The sequence below is a fragment of the Lutra lutra genome, chromosome 3 (genome assembly GCF_902655055.1).
Source record: "Lutra lutra chromosome 3, mLutLut1.2, whole genome shotgun sequence".
NCBI lineage: Eukaryota > Metazoa > Chordata > Mammalia > Carnivora > Mustelidae > Lutra > Lutra lutra.
This window is the reverse complement of record NC_062280.1, coordinates 115,889,040-115,911,794: the sequence shown is the minus strand read 5'-3', so window position 1 is coordinate 115,911,794 and position 22,755 is coordinate 115,889,040. Positions and strand designations below refer to the sequence as shown.

General features: G+C 42.0%; 1 protein-coding gene and 1 long non-coding RNA gene across 4 annotated transcripts in view; one reads left to right on the top strand and one right to left on the bottom strand.

Moving 5' to 3' along the window:
• The window catches only part of LOC125096118 (uncharacterized), a 107,024-nt gene extending 102,785 nt beyond the window's left edge, over nucleotides 1-4,239 (bottom strand). For all 3 annotated transcript variants that reach the window (XR_007126070.1, XR_007126069.1, XR_007126068.1), the window contains exon 1: nucleotides 3,803-4,239. This is a non-coding gene — a long non-coding RNA (uncharacterized LOC125096118). The remainder of the gene's footprint in view (nucleotides 1-3,802) is intronic.
• Nucleotides 1-22,755, top strand: part of ARHGEF4 (Rho guanine nucleotide exchange factor 4) — a 259,748-nt gene that overhangs the window by 167,173 nt on the left and 69,820 nt on the right.

Below are 22,755 nucleotides of genomic sequence, written 5' to 3'. Positions count from 1 at the left end.
CGTGTGTTGGAGAGGATGAGGAGAAAGGGGAACCCTCTTTCACCCTTGGTGGGAATGCAAGTTGGGGCAGCCACTTTGGAGAACAGTGTGGAGATTCCTTAAGAAATTAAAAATAGAGCTTCCCCATGACCCTGCAATTGCACTACTGGGTATTTACTCCAAAGATACAGATGTAGTGAAAAGAAGGGCCATCTGTACCCCAATGTTTAGCAGCAATGGCCACGGTCACCAAACTGTGGAAAGAACCAAGATGCCCTTCAACAGACGAATGGATAAGGAAGATGTGGTCCATATACACTATGGAGTATTATGCCTCCATCCGAAAGGATGAATACCCAACTTTCATATCAACATGGATGGGACTGGAAGAGATTATGCTGAGCGAAATAAGTCAAGCAGAGAGAGCCAATTATTATATGGTTTCACTTATTTGTGGAGCTTAACAAATAACATGGAGGACATAGGGAGATGGAGAAGAGAATGGAATTGAGGGAAATTGGAGGGGGAGATGAACCATGAGAGACTATAGACTCTGAAAAACAATCTGAGGGTTTTGAAGGGGTGGGGGATAGGAGGTTGAGGGAGCCAGGTGGTGGGTAATATGGAGGGCATATATGGCATGGAACACTGGGTGTGGTGCAAAAACAATGAATTCTGTCACGCTGAAAAGAAACTAATAAAAAAAAAAAGAGAGGCCAATAATAGTACCTATTACGTAAAGTTATTGTGGAAGTTAAATAATATATATAAAGTACTTAACATTTAGTATATACTTAATAAATATCAGCTAAGATTTCAGACATTTCTAGACACTGTTGAGTATGTACATAGCACTTCATTTAATCCTTATAATAATCCTGAAAAAATATTGTTAGTGTCATTATTTGATGGGTGAAGAGAGAAAGACTTAAGAAGTTTAAATAATTTGCCCAAAGTTATAAGTAGTAAGAGAAAACCAGAAGTTGAACCCAGATCTCTCTGATTTTAAAGCTTCTTTCTGTTTAATACTGTTGTAGAAACTGACGTACAGGGTTAGTCAGTAGAGATAGGATGGAAGTCAATCCATAAATTTAGAGATGTTTCAATCCCATTCTGTGTCTGTTTCTACATGTATAGTTCAATTGCACCTCCTATTTTCACATCATTGAGCCAGCCTCAGTCAGTGATCCTCTGTGCTGACCTTTCTGATAAAGACACTGTATTATTGTTAATTCACAGAGAGAGAGAAGTAATTACTTATAATTATAAACCTATCATGTGATGTTAAGAGAACCAAAATCTCCTCTCTCTTTTAATAATATCAGAAATCGATGAGTTTGATGGGCTTCCCATGGTAGGGAGGTAGCTAAGTCTCACTGAATCAACTTTTATCCCCCAAGACTTCCTTAACCTTGGGCAATAAGTATTAATTTTAGCCACCAGGGCACCTGGGTGGCACAGCTGGTTGAGCATCCAACTTTTGGTTTGGGCTCAGGCCATGATCTCGGGATTGTGAGACTGAGCCTTGCATCTGCTCCATGCTCAGAGGGAGTGCTTGGGATTCTTTCCCTCTCCCTCTGTTCTTCCCCAATGCATGCATTCTCTCTCTCTGGAATAAATAAATAAGTCTTTTTTAAAAAACTTTCATTTTAGCTGCCATTATCACTGTGGTCTTAAGAAATGTGGATCCCTTTTTCATACTCAAACTTAGCAGTACAGCTGAGACCAGGATAGCTGGTTCAAGTTAAGAGTTTACTAAGTCTCAGGAAGAGTTAAAAGAGAAATGGACTCAGCAAAAGCATGGTGCTTGGCTGTCTGGCTGCCAGTGGCTTACAGAGGCTAGATTTGCCCATGGCTCCTGCCATCTGGAAAATTTTTATCTATGCTTTTTCTATCCATCCACTCAGGATGACACATCATCTGCTCAAGGGCCTGATCCCAAAGAACAAGAATGCTCCCTTCCTGCCTAGTTGGCCTCCTGCTCAGTTCCAGGCCCCCAGTCATTCCTCCACAGGCACGCACAAAGCACTCAGCCTGTAATGGGCCCAGCACCCAGGGTCTATGGGGGCAGATGAGAGATAAACAACAAGCCATTGACAGATAGTCCTGTGAAGGATAATGAAGTTTTGCTGAGGAGGTTATGTTTTCTAAGATCTGAATGTTGAGGAGGAGCCAGTGCCCTGAAAAGCAAAAGAAGAGTATTCCAGGTAAAAAGAACACTAAGTGCAAAGACCGTGAGGCTAGAAGGAGAAACAGCAAGGTGGTAACAGTAGGTGGAACACAGAGAGCAAGGAATAGAGGAGATAAGAGTTGCAGACATAGGTCAAGTCAGAACACACAGGGTCTTGCAAGTCTGGCTAATTGTGAGGAGAGGGTTCTGGAGGGCAGGAGCATGACATGGTATGCTTTATATTTTGGAGCTCTTGCAGGCTGCTTTGTGGAGTAAGTTAAAAAACTGACGCTGTCTTCTAAACCCAGTGTGATCATGGTAGCAGTAAAGACAAGGAGAATTTGACACTTATCTGGAGCAGAACTCAGACTTGCTGATGAGTTGGGAAAGATGTCTCTTGATCTATGTCTCATGCTGGCAATGACCATCTCTTTCCTGAGCACTTCTCCTCACCCACAAGAGCTTATCTCCAAGTCCTCAACCAGAGAGCTGCACAAGAACACGAGGGAGACCCTTCTCGCAGAACCACCCACAATCAGGAATAAGGGGAGGGAAGAATTGTTCTTCCCAAGGGCAGGAAAGGATGGAGGCATATGGAGTAGTTAGGAAAGCACACAGTTTTCCCAGACAAGTAAAGTAAATTGAGGGAGGAGACTTCAAGACGCAGATTGGCTCAGTCACCCTCCAGTGCCCATCAACTGAACACCCAACAACACCAATATTACCTTATCCTTGTATAGAACTTTGTGCTTTACCCAAATGTTGGCATGCCATTATCCCCAGCCCCTGCGTCTGTTAATACCTGCAGATATTAATATACTCATCTGATAGATAAGATAACAGAAGGCCTACAAGGAGAGGAGATAGATAGCTATGATGATGCAGTATCCCTTATGGTACAGACCTAGGAGCACATATAGCTTAAGGAAGGAGATGGGCCACAGGAAATGGACCCCAAATGCAGGGAAGGGGAGAAAATGACCACTTTTCCAGCATCCACCCTATACCAGCTGGTGTGTGGCAAGTACCTCTCATTTTATCCTCATTATCATTAATACCTCAGCCACTTTATAACCATCACCCTAGAGGGTTGGAGGAGCTGGAGGAGGGACAATACTGGGCGTGGGAGGCTGGGAGGGTAGGAAGTTGGGAGGGAGGGTCAGCAGCCCTGATCAGCTTGTATCAATCCATATTAGGACTCCCCTCACACATCTCACCTCCAAGACCAAGTCTCCCACTGTTTTCACCTCCCAGATTTTATATTTCATATAGGTACTTCTTCATTTATTGTTCTTGTTTGGAACAGTGGAGGTATTTCACCTTTTAGGCATACTCCAAGAACCCACAGAACTCTCACAAGTGTCTGGAAGGGTCAAAGCAAACAGCAACTTTCTTCCCTAAAATCCTTATCTCCCCCCAAAACAAAACAAAACAAAACAAAAACAACCTGTAATCTCTGGCTGGGCCAGGGGCTAGAGGCGTGTCCTGGCCAAGCGTGCTCCCCCTAGCCGGTGTTCACGGTTGCATGCCAGAGTCACTGCCCCTGGATGAGTGTGGCCTCTCATCTGGGTTCCCGCCCCACATGGACACACAGGCACTGCCCGCAGTCTGAGCTGGATCCTTGCAGAAGAAAAGCTCACTGGCTTTACTCACCACCGTGGCCTCGAGGTGTCCCCTTCTCAGAATGATCCTATCCTAACACACGCATGCGAATGCTGGCTGCGGGGCGCGGCCCTGCGGGGACCAAGGGTGGCCAGGTGCCCCCGCTCGCCGCGCCCGCGCCTGCCGCCGCTCCAGGTCTGCGTGCGCGCGTGCGTGAGCGCGTGCCGACCGGCCCGCGACCCGCAACCGGGTCGCCGCCTCCGGTTTGCGCCCGCTAGGCTGGCAGGGAGCTGGCGGCGAGCGGAAGCGCCGTGCCCTCCTGGGTGGGAGCCTGCCCTGACCCTGAGTGGCGCGCGCCCGGTGCCTGCAGAGGATCCTCGCCGCCGTGGCCGCATAGCCCAAGCAGGCGGCGCCCGGACGGAAACCTCCTTAGCGGAGCCCCATGATGTCAGCTGGCCCGAAGCTGCGGCCGTGCGGCGACGGGGATGGGGCCGAGGACGCCGCGCGATCGCCTGCACGCCCCTCGCCCTCCCACGGCGCTGCCGGGCCTGGCCTGGGCCCCGGCTCGCTCGCCCGGTCGCTTGGCAGCCCCACCACCGCAGCGGCCCCCGCGCCCTGGCCCGCGCCGCCCCCAGCGGCCCAGCCGCCCCCAAGCCTGTGGCTGGAGCTCGGGCCCGCCTGCATGAGGGTGCAGCAATGCCCGAGCGAGTCGAGCGGGCAGATGAGCGGCGACCTCGGCACTAGCAGCAGCAGCAGCGGAAGCAGTAGCTCCGGGCTGTCTCCGGGCTCGGACTCGGACAGCAGCGGAGTAGTGTGCGGCGGCCGCGGCTGCAGCGGGGGCATGCGCGGCGCCTTGTCCCGCTCCTGGAGCCTGGAGAGCCTGCGCTCCGCCACCGCCGGTAAGGGCGCCGCTCGCGCCCCTGCCGCTCCCCGGGTCTGTCCTCTCTCCAGCTGCTGCTTCTCTCCTTTCCCCCTCGAGACTGTCTTGCTTCCTTTCCACTCCTCCCTCACTTTTTCTGTTTTTCGTTTCCATCTTCTGGTTCCTTGCTTCCCATTGATTTACCCTCCCGATTCCTTTTCTTTTCCCTGGTTTTCTTCTGATTTGCCACCACCACCTCCCACCATCCTGTCCCTTCTTTCACCTACTATTACCAGTGGGCCACCTGTTACAGCTGGGACCTTTTTTCCCCCACCCCCAGCAGGGCGCGTCAACTGGAAACTGAATGCTTAAGGTGAGAACAGAATTTGGTCCTTGATGCTCTGTTTTCCGTCACAAACAGTTTGGGGAAGGATATGTCTGGCTTTCTGAGCTGCAGTTCTTTGAGCTCTGTAAAACAGAAGGTAGGAGAGGGCTCTCTGGCCAAGGGTGTACAGGATTCAGTGCATTTGGTCCTCGCTTCAGAACAGGCTCCCCACCCAGAGAAGGGGTTGTCTTGGACCCTCTGAAATAAGCAGTGCTTTTCTCTTAGATGGGATTGCTCTGGAGTCCCAGGGACCATGTGCTTCCCTAGTGCCCCCCTTTTCTATTCGGAGGGCCCAATTCTTGCTATAGAGTGAGAGAAAGACTTTAACCCTCAATATTAATTAAGTCCAGACTGGTTTTATAAATGGTGTTGGCCTACCCTTGGTTAGTTGGCAAACGGGATTATTTATATTTTACTTCTTGCAAACATTCAACAGGTTATTTTTGAGCTCCTGATGTGGGAGCTCTAAAGGAAGATAAGTGTTGCCCAGAAATCAGAAATGGGGGGTTGGGGGAAGATAACACTTGCCTTATGCTTGTGCATGGCATAGGGGGTGCAACCTGTGAGAGCTATATGGTCCTACCAAGGACTTGATGTGGAGGTAAGGCTCTGCATGTGCCCTGGTCAAAGTAGCAGAGCCAGAGAAGAGCAGGGGGTCATACAGACAGCAGTTCCCCTTTTCCCCAAGGGTGGAGTACAGGCCATGTTGGGGAGTAGAGATAAAGGTTGACTTCCAAGGGTTGTGAGAGTACCCTTACTGGCAGATACACGGTTGGGACCCTGCTCTAAAATAGATGGTTTGGAAAAGGAAAGTGAAGGATGCCCATTGTATTGAGCATTCCATGATTCTCATCTGCTCTGTCCCAAAACAAACACGTGAAACTCAGAAAAGTTGGTGTCTCCTCCAAATAAAAGTTTTTTCAGAATTTTACAGCTGACTCCTTCCCATCCCAATTCCCTTGAAACTCTCCATTCCCTCCCTTCCTCAGGTGCTTAGATAGAACCCAACTTGAGAAAACCAAACCATAAGTGGGACTTTAAGGAAACTGATAAAGGATGCTTTTCTCTCTCTTTCTCTCTCAGCCCAAATAGCTTTCCCAAATAGCTTTCCTTCCACTTCAGAGTGAAAAGGCTTACCTGCTCCACCCCAGCAATGGCAAACAGGCCCAGAGAAGCTCAAGAGGTGGCCCTGGTACCCCCAAGGTCTCCTTTGCTCCAGGGCAGGAGTGAAGCTGATGGAAATGGGAGAGACCCAGGTTAATTAGGTGACCTTAAGATTAGGGGACTCCCCAGACCACACCAGGGGCACTGAGGTCACCTGGATGAGTTTTAGAGATAACAGCTATATGGGTATGAAGGTCTGGGGTGGTGTATATGTGTGTGTTAGGAGGTGAAGCAAGTTAAAAGCTAAGGCCCGGAAGGCTGCTCCTTGAGGGGCTCAGAGTTGCCCCTACAGTGGGAGGACAGTGTTTAGAGCAACATGATATTGGAAGAGTTGATGTGAGACCCAGAAGCAAATGCCATGCCCCTCACAGAACACAGGTACTTCTAGGCATATAAAGAGCTCAGGGAGTGCTGGTCAGTAACCAACCACAGAGACCCAGGGCTTGAAGGCATTTTAAATCCCCTCTTGATCCCCTGCCCTCAATCCTAACCCTCAACCCTCTACTCCCTGCCTTGTTTGGGGGACCCTGTATCAGTTGTATTCAATACTATATTTGTAGTGGTGCTGCCATGGACCCTGTAGAGTTTCATGAGTCCATGACACCATCACAACTGGATTCCAGGAGAGAATTAAACCCTAATGTCCTAAGACATCTACTGTATGCAATGCATGAATTTTCTTCTCTTCTTCTAAAACAGCACTAGCTATTCCATCCTTGAGAGAAATTAAGAAAATAGGCACTCGAGTAATACTTTTTAGATTTGTGGTTTAGATGAGGAGATTTTTCTGGTTGGAAAGGCTGCCATGGAAGGGGATTCAATGCGAAGAACAAAGGGAATTTGTTGAGCATCTTCTTATGGTCCATGTTAACTGCTTTACCACATAAAAATCCAGTGAGGTAAGATTATTATCCTACAACTCAGGTACAAAAACAGGACCAGAGAGATGCAATAACTTATCCAAAGTTGCCTAGCTAGGCCATGTCTAACTAAAGCTTCAGGCCTGGACACATGTGATTTGATAAGGGCTCTTTACCAGGTTTGGAGTGGAGGCTCCAGTGGCGTGCCAGGTCCATAAAGAAAAGGTGTGTTGGGTTGCACACAGGAGGGGAGGGTACATATTGAAGTAATGTCTTGGCTATTTGCATGCTGTTATCTTTATTTGACAGCTATTTTTTTTTCCTAGATCCCAGTTATCTCATTTTCAAAATGAAAGCATGACTCCTTCTCTAATCAACTATAAAATTCCATGATTCTAGTCAGAGCTATTGATTTTGGGTGGATACCCTCCATGAGTCAGCATTTTTTTATGTTCTATATTGTATTTCTGTTCCATCTATAGCTCTGAAACAAAATACATGTGTGTTTAATTGAACTGTGTTTCTCTCTTAAGAAAGATTCAGAATTACCAGTAAAAGATCCTTAGCAAACTTAATTATTGTTGTTGTGATTTTTGTAATGGAGTGTATTTGCTAAACATTTTTGTAGTTGTCAGCAAGAACCAGAAGGGCTAGTCCTTGAGGGCAGAATTGTAATACTTACCTGCAGAGCAGAACATCAGCTAGGGAATCTAGCAGAGAGCTATAAATTCTCATTTCCAAAAGACTTTTTGAATCTTAAATGTCCAATCTTGGCATTTTCCCTTGAAATTTCACTTTTCCTGGTGTGGAGAAGGCTTTCCTTTTAGACAGAATCTGAGAATTAAACACAGTTGACAAGGTGGAATTGCTGTAACCCTTCTTTCTGCTCCACTGTTCTCATCCCCCTCACCCCCCAAAGCAAGTGCCTGTAGTCTCTGCAGCCTTCAGCTATATTATCACACTGCTGCTGCTGGGCTAAGGCTTTTCAGATTTCTATTCTGGATGTCTTATCTGACAGAATTATTTCTCAGTTCAGGCTTCTGGGGTTGACAGTTTTCACTACCTGTGCTTTTGCATGGTTAATATCATATGATTCCTTCTTGGGAGAGAATGCTTACTACCCCCACATTTCCTCTTCAAGTCTCTGAGGCATTTTACTGACTCAGATAGGAATCAGACTTTTCAGAAGGCTAGGTCTGTCTTGTGGTCAGACATTTATTTAACACTTAGCATGTCCCAAGCACAGTACTAGGCACTAGAGATGGTAGACAAATCATACAAATCATACATCTTGCCCTTAAATAAATGACAGCAGAGCGAGACAGACAGTGATAGTTCACTATAAGGGCTCTAATAGAAGTAAATCCAGTGGGATGATGCAGTGAGTCAGGAGCACCAAGCCCTTGGTGCCCAAGCCCAAGTGGCATCCACTCTCAGTGAATGATTCTCCAGAAAGACTCACAGAGCTCGGAAAAGCTGTTACATTCATGTTTCCAGTCTATTACAGTGGAAGCCTGCAGACTAAAATCAACTAAGGCAAAAGGAGCGTAGGGCAGCTATATAAGAGAAATCGGGTGCATACTTCCAGATGTTTTCTCCCATGGAACCATGTGGACCATGCTTAGCTTTCCCAGCCACAGTGTGTGACAATATGCAGGAAATATTGCCAACCAGGAGAATTTGCCAAAGCCTTGGTGTCCAGGGTTTTTAATTGGAGGTCATTTACTTAGGCACATAGTGTCCACAAGACTGACCTTAGCTGCTTAGTCTCCAAGCTCTCCAGAGGCCACACTGAAAGAGTGTTGCCCAGGAACCCCCATCATAAATCACACTATTAGTATAAAGTATCTGGGGTGGTTGAAGACCCCAGGTATACAAAGCCACTCTTATCAGACAGGATATTTCAGGGACTTAGAGTCAATCTCTCCAGAACCAGCTGAAGGCCAGCCCTTCCTTCAAAATGTGTAAGGTTTGAACATCCCCAAACCTTTACTGTACATCCGTAAGCTTCCCCAAGGAAGCCCAGAAGAGAGGCACCAGACCCTACTAGTTATGAGGGGCAGAGAGAGGGAGAAGTGAGTCAGAGAAACCTTTCAGGATAAGGTACTGCCTAAGTCCTATTGCCTGCAAATTAGCTGTGTGGTGAGGAGTAGAAAGAGCCTTCATGAGGAAGAGCCAACATGAATGCAGAAAGATGTACAAGGGAGGGGAGCCTGTGTTTACTGAGCACCTATGCTGGGTACTGTGTCAAGTGCTTTAAATATGCAGGAATTGCAAATAATATGGAATAAGGACCATAGCAAGAGATAAGGAAGACCAGGCTGTGGCTCCATGCTAAGAACTATGGACTAACAGTTCTTGGAGCCTTGGAAAGGTTTTAAGAGGGACACTAATGTGGCCAAATGCTTGCATACTTTCTGTCCTTTATTTTTAAAGTTAAACACAGTAAAACTTACTCTTTTGGGTGCTAAGTTTTTACAGATGTATGCAGTTATGTAATCACCACTGTGATCTAAACACAGAAGAGTTCTATTACTCTAAAAAATTAATACTGCTCCTTTGTAGTCACCTCCCTCCCCTACCCTCAGTTCCTGGCCAGTTTGACTATTCTAAGAGTGTTACATCCATGGACTCATGTCATATTGCCTTTCAAGGCTGGCTTCTTTTACCTGGGATAACACATTTGAGGTTCATCTATGGTTTTGCATGTATCAATAGTTGTTTTTTCCTTTTATTGTTGAATATTATTCCACCAAATGGATATACCACAGTTCGTCTATTAGGTTCACTAATTGAAGGGCTGTTTGGAGGTTGTTCCCAGTTTTTGTCTATATATAATTTTGTTTATTTTGTTAAATAAAGCTACTATGACGTTAGTGTAAGAGTCTTTGTATGGATATAAGTTTACATTTCTCTTGGGTAAACACCTAGCAGTAAATTGTGGGGTTGTTTTGTAAGTATATGTTTAACTATAGGAAACCATCAAACTCTTTTTCAAAGTAGCTACCACTTTCACTCTCACCATCAGAATATGATAGTTCCCATTGCTCCATATTTTCTTTGGTACTTGGTATTGCCAGTGTCTCAAACTATTCTGTTAGGTGTATGATATCCCATTTGGCTTAATTTGCATATCCCCAGTGACTACTGATGTTGAACATTTTTTTATATGCTTGTTTGCCATATAGATATCTTCTTCTTTGGTGAAGTGCCTGAATCTTTTGCCCAGTTTTTATTGGATTATTTGTTTTCTTATTACTGAGTTTTGAGAGTTCTTCATATATTCTGAGTACAAGTACTTTGTCAGATATATAATTTGTAAATATTTTTTCCAGTCTGTGCCTTGTATTTTAATTATTTAATGGCATCTTTTGCAGAGCAAAAGTTTATAATTTCAGTGAAACTCAATTTATAACTTTTCTTTTATGGACTGTACTTTTAGTGCTGTATCCAGGAACTCCTTTATTGAACCTGAGTACATAGGGTTTCCTATGTTTTCTTCTAGATGTTTTTATACTTTCAGATTTTATACTTAGATATTTGATCCATTTTAAGTTAATTTTTATATAGTTTGAGGTAAGGGTCAAAGTTCATTTTTTGCATATGCATGTTCAGTTTTGTAGCACCATTCATTAAAAAGATTATCCTTTCTTCACTGAATTGCCTTCATATTGTCAAAGCTCAACTGTCTGTATTTGTCTAACCCTAACTTTATAGTATTTCTTAAGGAAGGTATGTGAACCTCTCATTTTATTCTTCTTTTTCAATATTACTGTAGTTATTCTAATTTCTTTGCCTTTCCATTTGCATTTTAGAATCAATTTGTCAATATCTACAAAATGTCCTTCTGCAATCTTGATACAGATTGTAATGAATCTGTAAATTAAATTGAAATCTTGACAATATGGGGTCTTCCAGTTTATGAGCATTGTACATCAGAGGCTAGGAAGCCAAACCATGAACCACCCAACACTCACCTACAGTACCTATAGATTTGAATGAATTCCTCCCTTCTAAAAATTTCCAAAATATCCTAATGCTCTTGAGCCTGCCAGATAGTGACCTTCCTCACTGACCTAAAAGTCTGAGAATTCTTTAAGCCCCAAAACAGACCAGTTTTTCTAAGAAGGCTTTGTAAGCATTGGCTGCATGAAATCAACTTAGGTCCTTAAAAGTGTCTGGGTGTATGTCATTAAATTCATATTTTTAAATATGACATTCTAATCATATAGCCAAGTTTCCAGGTATTCCTCCTGTTAAACAAGGAGTACAGATTCTTATTGAACCTGTGCAAACAATTATATTGCTATGAATATAAGAGGATTCAGAGTGTCCAAATTCTGGAGGGGTCAGGCAGGGAGAAAAAGGTATAATTAATAAATGTTTCATTTTACAAAAGCATACTCTACCAAATGGCTGTTTATCAATTAAGGATAACTTAAGAGAATAAAAGGGGAGTTCCTTATATATCCAGAAATTAGAACATTAGAATATTAACAATGTTGCAAATAAAACTCACAATCATCCTTAATCAAATAAGTTCCTTATATATCCAGAAATTAGAACATTAGAATATTAACAATGTTGCAAATAAAACTCACAATCATCCTTAATCAAATCATTCAGTTTAATGTAGGTAATTATCACTTTGGTCTATCTTGGGTTTGTAATCTCTTAAATCCATCTGTTTCTCTGCTAGAGTTTTAGAAATCCACTGCTGGAATTTCAAAGTTGATTATGTGATATCATCAGAACCTGACACTCAAAAGTATCTGGCATAGTCCCTTTCATGGAGTACTGAGAAGGTTCTTTGTTGAAGAGGAAATTTTTAGGCCACTAGCTGTAGCATCAGAATAAAACAAAAAACTATCTATAGAAGACTTAAAGTGGCTATAGTAATTATTACCAATAATTTTTAAAAGTGAAAGATCTCGAGATGCCTGGGTGGCTCAGTTGATTAAACATCTGCCTTCAGTTCAGGTCATGATCCCAGGATTCTGGGATCATGTCCCACATCAGGCTCCTTGCTCAGCGGGGAGCCTGCTTCTCCCTGTGCCTGTCACTCCCCCTGCTTCCTACTTGTGTTCATGCACACTCTCTTGCTCTCTCAACAAATAAATAAATAAAATCTTTAAAAAAAAAAAGTGAAGATCTCATGAGAATTCATAATAAGAATAGTGTAACAGACAAGGAATTTTGGATATTTCTGCTATATACAAAGCAAGATAATAAAGTCAATCAAAAAATTTCAGACATTATAATTATAAACATAATGATTAGCTGTATTTTCAAAGAATATAGTTAACATTATAGCTAATTTATTTAAATGAATGAGCATATCTCTACATAAAAAATCTTCAGATATAATATATAATAATCCTGACAAAATTTGTTATGAATATACCAACCATGTAGTTAGAATATACTAAGAATATCTATAAAAAGGTTGAATAAGTCTGAAGCAGGTCTTAAACATCTGTATATTAATAAAATTGCATAGGTTTTATTATTTTAATCCCCTGTTGAAAACTACTGGCCTACAAAATGCTAGATTCAAATTAAAGGAGTAAAGTTGCAACCAGCTTTTTTTATTTTTGGAGATTATGTAAATTATGTAGATTTGGGATTAAATTAAATTAAATTAAAATGCTCGATAGAATTCAACAGTAAATTATCTAGGCCTGGAGGACTTTGTTGTGGTGGTCTTCTTTCTTTTTTTTTATTTTTCAGTTAGTCTAACTAGTGGCTTGTCGATTTTATTGACTTTCCAAAGAACCAACTTTTGGCCCTATTGACTTTTTCTGTCTTCTGCTTTCTTCAGGTTTTTTCTGCTCTTTTTTCTAATTTCTTAAGGTCTAAGTATAGACTTACATGTTAATAAAAATTTTTTTAAAAAAGTTTAAGTGTAGACAATTGATTTGAAACCATTCTTCTTTTCTTATAGAAGCATTTAAACTTGAGTCTCCCTCTAAACACTGCTTTAGCTATGTCTCACAAATTTTGATATGTTTTTATTTAATTAAAAATATTTTTTAGTTTCCCTTGTGACGACTTCTTTTATTTATAGATTATTTAGATTTCTAATTTCCAGATATTTAGGAATTCTTCCAAATATCTTTTATTGATTTCTAGTTTAATTCAATCATCAGAAAACATATTTTGTATGATTTAGTTCCTCTAAAATTTTTAAAGCTTGATTTTGTGGCACAGAGTATGATCTATCTTGGTTAATGTTAGGTGCTAATTCCATCTTAAAAGAACATTTTTATTTTTATATAAAGAGTACAATTAGGAGTCCATCATGAACTGGGCTGAGCTGAAGCTCACAGGTATTGGAGTAACTAATTAAGACAAGCCAAAACGAAGCACTGGTCAAGCCTTTGATCACTCACTGTGATATATAAGCAAGAAGGGAAAGCATGGCTCCCCACTGTGTTTCATTTTCCCTTGTATCAGGGCAGGTGGGGAGAATGTCTCACTGCTGAGAGGACAGAACAAAAGATTCCTGACATCTTCTGGACAGAGCCAGGAGTTGAGAACAGGGAAAGGAAAGGAGTACTGTGTACTGAGTCAAAGTGGACAAAAGAATCTTGAAGGTTTCTCTCCTCCCTACTATAAGGAGATCTCTGTAGAAGCAGCTGAGTAAGGCTTTGGCTGAAGGCCCCCAGTAAAGAAGTCTCCAAATAGAGGCACCGGTACTAGGAATGCAAGTATGTACGGGCATGTGGCTGACAGGGAGGCCCGAGCCCTAACTACAACTCCTTTCAGAGACTGCAGTGCACTGGCTATCACCAAGTCCACTGTAGGGGTGGAGAGGTTGGAGCTGGGAGCAGCTTTCCCCAGTAAAAGTCTTTGTAATTGCTTGTGATCAGACCTGGAAGATCCTAATGTATGTTTCTGGCCAGAAGCTAGACTTCTTAGAGTTTCTTGGGGTTATCAAAGCAACACATGATAGCGGCCATGAACTAAAACACTAATAGTCGGAGAAGACTTGAAAGTAGACTTCACAGATGTTGAGTTGGGAGTGTTGCCAAGACTTGGTAATAGATTGGTGCCATGGGTTGGGTTACCTGAGAGACAGAATCAAAATCTGTGAAATGAGAGGAAGGACCTTCAGAGTTGTCTAGATTTGGACCAAGATGGTTAGGCTTTTATCCTTACACATCAACTGACCATAGGCCACTAAGTAGAGAGGAAGGGCCTTGAATAAAGTGGTTCCCTAAGACTATGGCAGTCCCTAAAGGGACTGTCACTGAAGGCTGCCATCAGTTTCCAGCACTGGGCAACAAGTCCTTTATCAAAGGAGAACTGTGGTAGCTCACAGCAAAACAGAGGAGTCTATAACCCCTAGGTGTTTGACTTAGATGCCTGGGTAAATGGAGATATTCTTACTGAGGTAAGTAGTCCAGGATGGACAGGTTTAGGGAAGAAAGATGGTGAGTTGAGTTCTGGACAGGTTGACAACTTGGGAATCAAACAGTGAGGATCAAATCCCCTTCTTCTGAGTGTACAAAGAATTAATTGCATAGTCATGTTTTTATTTGCTAATGCTTTGACATTTTGGGGCCTTGCTGACACTGGGAAGAAAGCCACTCCCAGGATACCTCTTCCCTTGAGAGAAAATACTCATCTGAGCCCATTCTCTTCAAAAGAAGGCTAACCAATCCAGAGGTCACACTCCCAACCACCTCCTTTATGGGGCTCTTACACTCGGTGCCACTATCCCCCAACCCTAATCATCCCAGGGTCAGAGACAAGACAACTAGAGGTAGCCCCTAGACCCCAGAATCTGCTGAAATTATTCAAACTAGTCACTTCTAAGCCTGGTTACACCATGAGGCCTTGCCTTCCCCACTGAAACCACCATGTCTTCCCCCACGTCATGTGACATCCGACCTGTGCTTCCCCATGCAGCCTGCATGGCATGCCATGCGTGGACACGTGTTTTCCTGTGTGTAGGAAACTATGAGCAGAATATATTCCTTCATGACAGTCATTTCCATGCCCACATATCTTACTGTACCCGATTACAACAAATCTGGAGTACATTTTAAAACACTAATTTGGTGATCTGGGCTTCCAGACCTTTCAGTTATGCATCTCTCCACCTACCGTCTGCAGTCAGTAGTTGAAAGAACATTGTGCAGATGAGAAAGAAGAAATGCCACTTTAAGGATTTTTCTATATAGTCTTCACAACCATCCTATTTAATAAATAAGAGAAATGGGAGCTCTCAGAGTTTAGCTAACTTATGGTGATCACATAGCTGATTGGTTATTTTAGAGTTGACCTCAGGTCTATCAGATTTCCATATTTGTTCCATTCCAGCTGTCTCTGATTTGAGGCTTCTATTTGGTTTCTGTTGAAAAATGAAGAAATTGATGAATGGGGAGCTTGTCCAAGGCCACTAGTGTGAAAGTGAAGTGAGAAACATGTATCCCAGAGTGCATGGTCTCAGTCTTGAGCAATGTTCAGTGGAAGATGAACCCATAGACCAAATAAGTTGGGAAAATGCAGGTTAAAATATCTCAGCCTTTCTTAACTGTTCATAGTGTTTTCAAGATTTGACTCCACAATTCTTGTGTGACTGGGTGCATGTGTGCACGCATGTATGTTTGTGTGGTGTGTCTTATGCTACTTTTCTCTGCATCAGCTTCCTTCTTAAGTCTTCTTAGGAAAGGAGTGTCTTCTGGAGGTTATCTGGAACAGCCCACAGTGTCTAAGGTCAAATGTTACAGTCTGTTCTCATAGAGAGGGCAAGTGTCTCTCATTCCCAGTTTGAGATCCCTTGAGAAGGATCCCGATTGCCTTAAGGTGTGAAATCATCTGAAGTCAGCACAGTCATAATTGCCTATGTGAGCCCGACAGATGTTCCAAGAGGTGTGTACTGCAGGGAATTCCTAGTCTCATTAAAAACCTGCTATTTATACACAAGAAGCAGTGGAGACACTGTTCTAAACACTGTTCTAGACACTGAGCTAAAAACATAGCTCAGACACCACTGCTAAGGAGGCTGAAGGGAAAGAGGCTTCTGTGCAGGCTGGCTAGTTGGCTTTGAGGGGTTTGAGGTGGACAAGTGCTTGGGAGGCAGAAGGAGGCTAGCAGGGGACTGCAGGGTAGAGCTCAGGACCTCCGCTAGCAACCTCAGGGCATGCTGGTTTTGGGCCCAGCAAAACTCCTTATGGACATGCTTCATTTCATCAGTGCCCCTGCCTCCTTTTCAGGTTGCAGCCATCTGCCCCAAGAAAAAAGGAGTTTTAAGGCAGTAGATGTGAGAAACAGGTGAAATTTGGGGAAAATAATTGGCAATGCCTAATAATTGTTTTGCAAGTACCTGTTCTCCTAGTGCATCCCTTCATCTGGCTTCTCCTTTCTCCTGCTTCAGGCAATTCAGCAGACTTTGAAGCAGTCTTCTCTCCTTCCCTCCCTCCCTCAACACTGTCTGGAGAGCCTTGGGGTGGCCTACTCCAGGTGGTCTGCATTGATGGAGAGGTGAAGTTGGGAAGAGCACTTCCCAGGCCCTGAAGCAGCAACAGGGAGAATGGGACCCCTTCAGTGTCTTGTCACATCTCATGCACATTGCAAGTAGATTGGCTATTTGTACTTCCTGTAGGACTTTAACTATGTCTGCCATGGTGCGTTAGGAACCCCATTACCAGTGACAGGAGTTCAACCAGTGTGCATGGGCAGACGGGGACGGGGCACTGACCTCACCCTGGTGGCCCAGGACACAGCCCAGGGCACAGAGTGCAGCCAATAACTATACAGCACTATCCTGGCCCTGAACACATCTATGCAGGGCCACAGGGAGACAGTTCTGTGAGGTCAGAAAGCAGCCAGCTTTCCCAGGATCTGGAAGGGGGCTGATCAAGAGCCCAGCACGATGGTGGATCTTGTTGTGTGCAATGACTTCCACATTCTCACAGGGGTCCTAGGCTGAGAGCCTGCAGACCATCTGCAGTGGGTATTATGAGATGTGTCAAGACCAAATTAGCTGTGCACTTTTTTTAAAAGATTTTATTTATTTATTTTACAGATAGAGCACAAGCAGGGGAGTGGCAGGCAGAGGCAGAAGGAGAAGCAAGCTCCCCTCAGAGCAGGGAGAGCCCAATGTGGGAAAAGCAGTCACTTAAGCAACTGAGCCACCCAGGTGCCCTTAGCTGTGGGTTTTATTGGAAAATCAGCTTGTGAATGTAGTGAAAGATATGGATTAGTGTTCTGTGTATCAAATTTGATCTTCTGATGTTTTAAAAAGAAATAGCCCATGGGAGGTACTGGAGGATTGTGAAGGACACTGGACTTAGCAGCTACATAGACACTGGGTTTGCATCCCAGCTGTGCCTCTTACTGTGATAAGCTGACAATTGACCTAATTCTCTGCCCTCAGGTTTATCATCTGTAAAATCAGAAGCATGAGATGATTCTCAGGGTTTTCATGAGGATTGAAGACAGTAATGTGTGTTTAGTTCCAAATTTATTGCCTAGCACATAGACACTAGGTGCTCAATAAATGTATAGAATGAATGACTGAATTTCTTTTTTTTTTTTAATACCTATAGTGTTTTGTTTGGCTTTCTTTTTTTTATTATTATTATCTTAATACAGTACATCATTAGTTTTCGATATAGTGTTCAATTTCTGATAGAAAAATAAGTTAAGTAAGTCCACCATGGATGAGATCTGTCTGCGCTCCAGGAGTATCAGGGAGCCTGGCCATCCACCTCGGGCAGTGGGCAGAGGAGGCGTCGGCAGCCCTGAGGGTCATCCCAGGACCCCCATAGGAGTCTGACTCAGATTGGAAACTTCCTGTTGACCTTGGATGACCAGGACTCAGAGTTCCAGAGCTGCATCTTTGGAGGCAGTGTTTCATCCCTGGAAGAAGCTCAGGCCTGGTTACTGCAGGGTAGAAATTGGGACCACCTGTGTGTTGTGATAGATGACACAGAGAAATGAAATTGGATCTGAGGTTCAGGAAATTTAAGAATTAACTTTTAATTGACTTTTACTATTACAAAAACAATGTTGATTATAGAATTATTTTTTTAATTACTCATAATCTCCCATCCCAGAAACCATTACTATTAACATTTTGGTGTATATTTGGCCAATCATTATTCCATTTACAAAATTGTTCATTAACAGGGACTCCTGGGTGGCTCAGTTGGGTAAGCCGCTGCCTTCGGCTCAGGTCATGATCCCAGCGTCCTGGGATCGAGTCCCACATCGGGTTCCTTGCTCAGCAGGAGCCTGCTTCTCCATCTGCCTCTGCCTGCCACTCTGTCTGCCTGTGCTCACTCTGACAAATAAATAAATAAAATCTTTAAAAAAAAATTGTTCATTAACAAAATAGAGCTCCTACGGTATGTTTTGTCTCAGGACATTTTTTTTTTCCTCCACTTAACATGCTGTGGTTTCTGTGGATGTCATTAAATATTCCTTTTATTTTCTTTTTTTAAAGTAATATCTACTTTATTATTAATATATAATGTATTATTTGTTTCAGGGGTACAGGTCTGTGATTCTTCAGTCTTATACAATACCCAGTGCTCACTACAACACATACACTCCCCAATGTCCATCACCCAGCCACCTCAGCCCACTCATCCCCCGCTACTCCAGCAACTCTCAGTTTGTTTCCTGAGATTGAGAGTCTCTTATGGTTGTCTCCCTCTCTGGTTTCACCCTGCTTCATTTTTTTCTGTAGAGGGTATTATGCTAAGCAAAATAAGTCAATCAGAGAAAGACAATTATCATATGACCTCAGGGATATGTGGAATTTGAGAAACAAGGCAGAGGATCATAGGGGAAGAGAGGAAAAGAAAGAAATGAAAAATAAATATTCTATTATTTTCATGGCTACATTTTATTGACATGTCATAATATTTTTGGCTAATATTTTATTATTGAGCATTTAGGTCTTGTTTACAATTTTTTTAGTGTTTTAAACACTACCTTAATTGTTATCCTCCACATATCTTTGTATTTTTCCATGATTATTTTCTTAAGATAAACTTCTAGAAATAGATTTGTTGAGTCAAAATGTACATAAAATTTGATGGTTTCTGATAAGTTTGCATTACATTTTGATTGCAATTTTATTCACCTTGCTACAAATCCCTGGAACAGGATTATCCTCTATAATTGCAATAAAATATTAGAGCTGATACATTTATATTCGGAAACCACACTACATCATAAGTAAGATATTTTGTAAAATACTTAATCGAAGCACATTATATTTTTAGCAGTGAGCATGACTATAATTTAAAAAATCTGAGAATGAATAAGCATAAGTAGGACAAAGTTACCCACAATTCCTTTTCCCAATTAGATTTATTCTTAACATTTCATATTTTCCTTTCAGATTTTTTTCTATGCATTTAAACACAATGGAGATTATTCTATATCCTTCATTTGGTACTTCTGCTAGTGTGATTCGTGTGTAGTAAATGTGCTCAGCCTGTCTCCATCAGCTTTTTGATAACAGGGCACGTGTTTTGTCCCTCCTTATGGCCTGACATCAAACAAAACTGTCACAAACACCAAGCAAGATGCTCTATATAGACGTTCTCTGAACAGATTTGAGAGTCAGGAAAAGCAAAGGTAAAATTAGTCTTGTGGCCATATTGACGAGAAATTACTGCCATGTAGTTAAGCTTCTGCCCTTCCAGGATTAACTCACATTGCTGCTTCTCAGAAGTGAAGAGAAAAATGGTTCTCCATACACAGATCCCTTTGAACTGCTGTCAGCAAACACAGCGTGGACAGTGATCATTTCCCCTACACACTTCCATACTACTTTACTTGGGTCTTCCTAACCCCTGCTATGTGCTGGGATCCATTCAGATTTGCAGCTTTGGAATCTAGAGATCTTTAGGGTTTGCACTGTGGTTTCAAATAAGCTTTTAGAGTTTGGCACATTCCAGAAAAAAAAATGTACACATAAAATGAATTGATGTCATGGAAACACAGGTCAGCCTTTTTCAGGTGAGCGAATTGTTATTGAGAAAAATATTCTGAATGGCCAAGGACTAAAGAGTACACTCTTTCTGTTTGAATATTTTTGCATTTTTATGCTAAATTCATTTCTTCCCCTTCTTTAAGTGAGTCTAGAGACTTTAATTTTTTTCTTTGTTAATTAAATATCAGCAGATACTCAAGAAATTTTTGTAATGAAGAATGCCTAGCACGGGCTTCAAGGTCAGACCAATCTGAGATTAAGCCCTGGCTCCAATTCTGGTGAACTGTTTGTCTTTGGGCAGATTATTTAATCAGGACCTGATTTTTCTCATCTTTAGAATAAGACTAATGATACTTCATTAGTTGAAATATTGAATGCATATTTCCTAACACTATTTAGCACACAGTAGATGCTTAATTAGTGTTTAATATTTTCTTCTGCTTTCATCTTATAAAGGTCTAATATGAATTAGTACTTTAAATATCTTTCATAATAATGTAAGGACCTTGGAATATCCAGTACATTTATTCCTCTACTGGCTTATAAGCCATTATTATCTTACATTTTAAGTTTTTGTATATTTTGGGGGCACCTGGGTGGCTCAGTGGGTTAAAGTCTCTGCCTTCCGCTCAGGTCATGATCCCAGGGTACTGGGATCGAGCCCCGCATCAGGGTTTCTGCTCAGCGGGGAGCCTGTTTCCCTTCCTCTCTCTCTGCCTGCCTCTCTGTTTACTTGTAATCTCTGTCAAATAAATAAATAAAATCTTTTAAAAAAAGTTTTTGTATATTTTTTCTACATATTTTTAAGTCAACAAGACATTATTTTTTTTGTAGAGTCAATGCTTATTTGTATTTTCCCATATATTTACATTTTCATTGCTTTTCATTTCTTTCTGAATCTCCAGTTTCATATCTGGGATACTTCTCTCTCTGCCATGATAAACATGCCTAGTTTAAACCCTTATGCCTAGTTCAGACCCCTTCACTTTGGGGTGTAGAATTGATACTTTGAAGATATCATTACACTGTGTTCTAGTTCACATTGTTTCTATCGAAAAATCAACTGTTTGTTGTTTTTTTAAAGATTTTATTTATTTATTTGACATGCAGAGATCACAAGTAGTCAGAGAGGCAGGCAGGGAGAGAGAGGGAGAAGCAGGCTCCTCGCTGAGCAGAGAGCCCAATGCGAGGCTTGATCCCAAGACCCTGAGACCATGACCTGGGCTGAAGGCAGAGGCTTAACCCACTGAGCCACCCAGGTGCCCCAAAAAATCAACTCTTGGTCTGCCTTTCGCAGCTTTAAAGTCAATCTGTCTTTTGCCTAGACTCCTTATAAGGTATTCTCTTTGCCTTTTGTTTTCAGCAGTGTTGCTGATGTGCATGGATGTAGATTTTTTTTCTTTTTCTTCTTCTTTTTTTAAATTTATTACTCATCTTAGGGTTTTATAGAACTTCTTAAATCTGTGACTTGATATCTGTCTTCTATCTTGGAAAATTCAAAATTCTCAAACCATTCTTTTTAAATATTGCTTCTAGCACACTCCCTCTCTCTAGTCTCTTGAGACTGTAATTACACATAGACCTCCTTGGTGGATTTGCCATTTTTTACCTTCTCTTCTGTGCTTTCCATTTTTTTGCCTCTGCTTTATTCTGAAATTTTGTCTGACCTACCTTCTCTATTTGGCTGTATCTAATTTTCTGTAAACCCATTCACTGGGTTCTTGATTTCAGTTACTGAATTTTTTAGCGCTAGGGTTTCCATTTGTTTTGTTGTTGTCGTTGCTGTTTTTACACTTTTAACTTCCCTGCTGAAATAGTCATTCTTGCCTTTTACCTCCTTGAACCTATAAGTATGTTAATTTTTAAGATCTCTATCTAATAATTCCATTCTCTGGTTTGCCCGTGGGTCTGTGTCTATTGAAGTTATTTCTTTTGTTCATACTGCCCTTCCTCCACATGTGTCTGGTTATATTTGGTAATGAGCAGATATTTGCAGAATTGTTTATAGAAATAATTTTTGGTTTAAGATGATATTATCTTTTTGAAAAACAAATTTCTACTTGCTTCTGCCAAGTAAGTCTAGGCACTAGCAATTAGTGTCACCTTGGTCCAGTTTTAAAGTATTCAAAGCTTAGCCAAGTCCTGCAAGGGCCTGTCTATTTATAACCTATCCACACTCCTAGTATATAGTCCTACAGAGTTCCACCACAAGGATAGGCAACCCCCCTTAGCCCTTCTGGAAGCCCTTGCATTTATTTCTTCCCCCTCTAGCCCCTTGAGGTCTTCTAGACCCCCAGCCATTCCTTTGTTTTATCAGGATTCAGTACTCCTCTTCCCCAAGGAAATGAAGCCATAAACACTTGGCTTCTTTGCTTGAGCCTGTTTTCCTCTGGATCTTGACCTTGTTGTTCATATCTTAATCACCTTTTCATGTCTTGAAACATATGTGTTTCATATTTTATCTAGTTTTTCTAATTGCTCCCCATAAGTGGATTATTTGAATTATAGTCCCCCAATATCAGAAGCAGAAATCCCTTATCATATTTTAAGATCTGCCTATGTTGTTGTATATATGTTTAGTCCTTTGATTCTCACTGTAGTCATGATGAACATCTACTACATTTTACCTATTACTCCAGTGATTAAACACCTAGATTACCTTCAACTGTTTCCACAATTAGTACTACAAAAAATATGTAGAATTGTGTTTTCTTATAAACTGTGTAGGAGTTTGGGGGAGCTATCCAGGAATAGATTGCCAGAACATTGGGAATT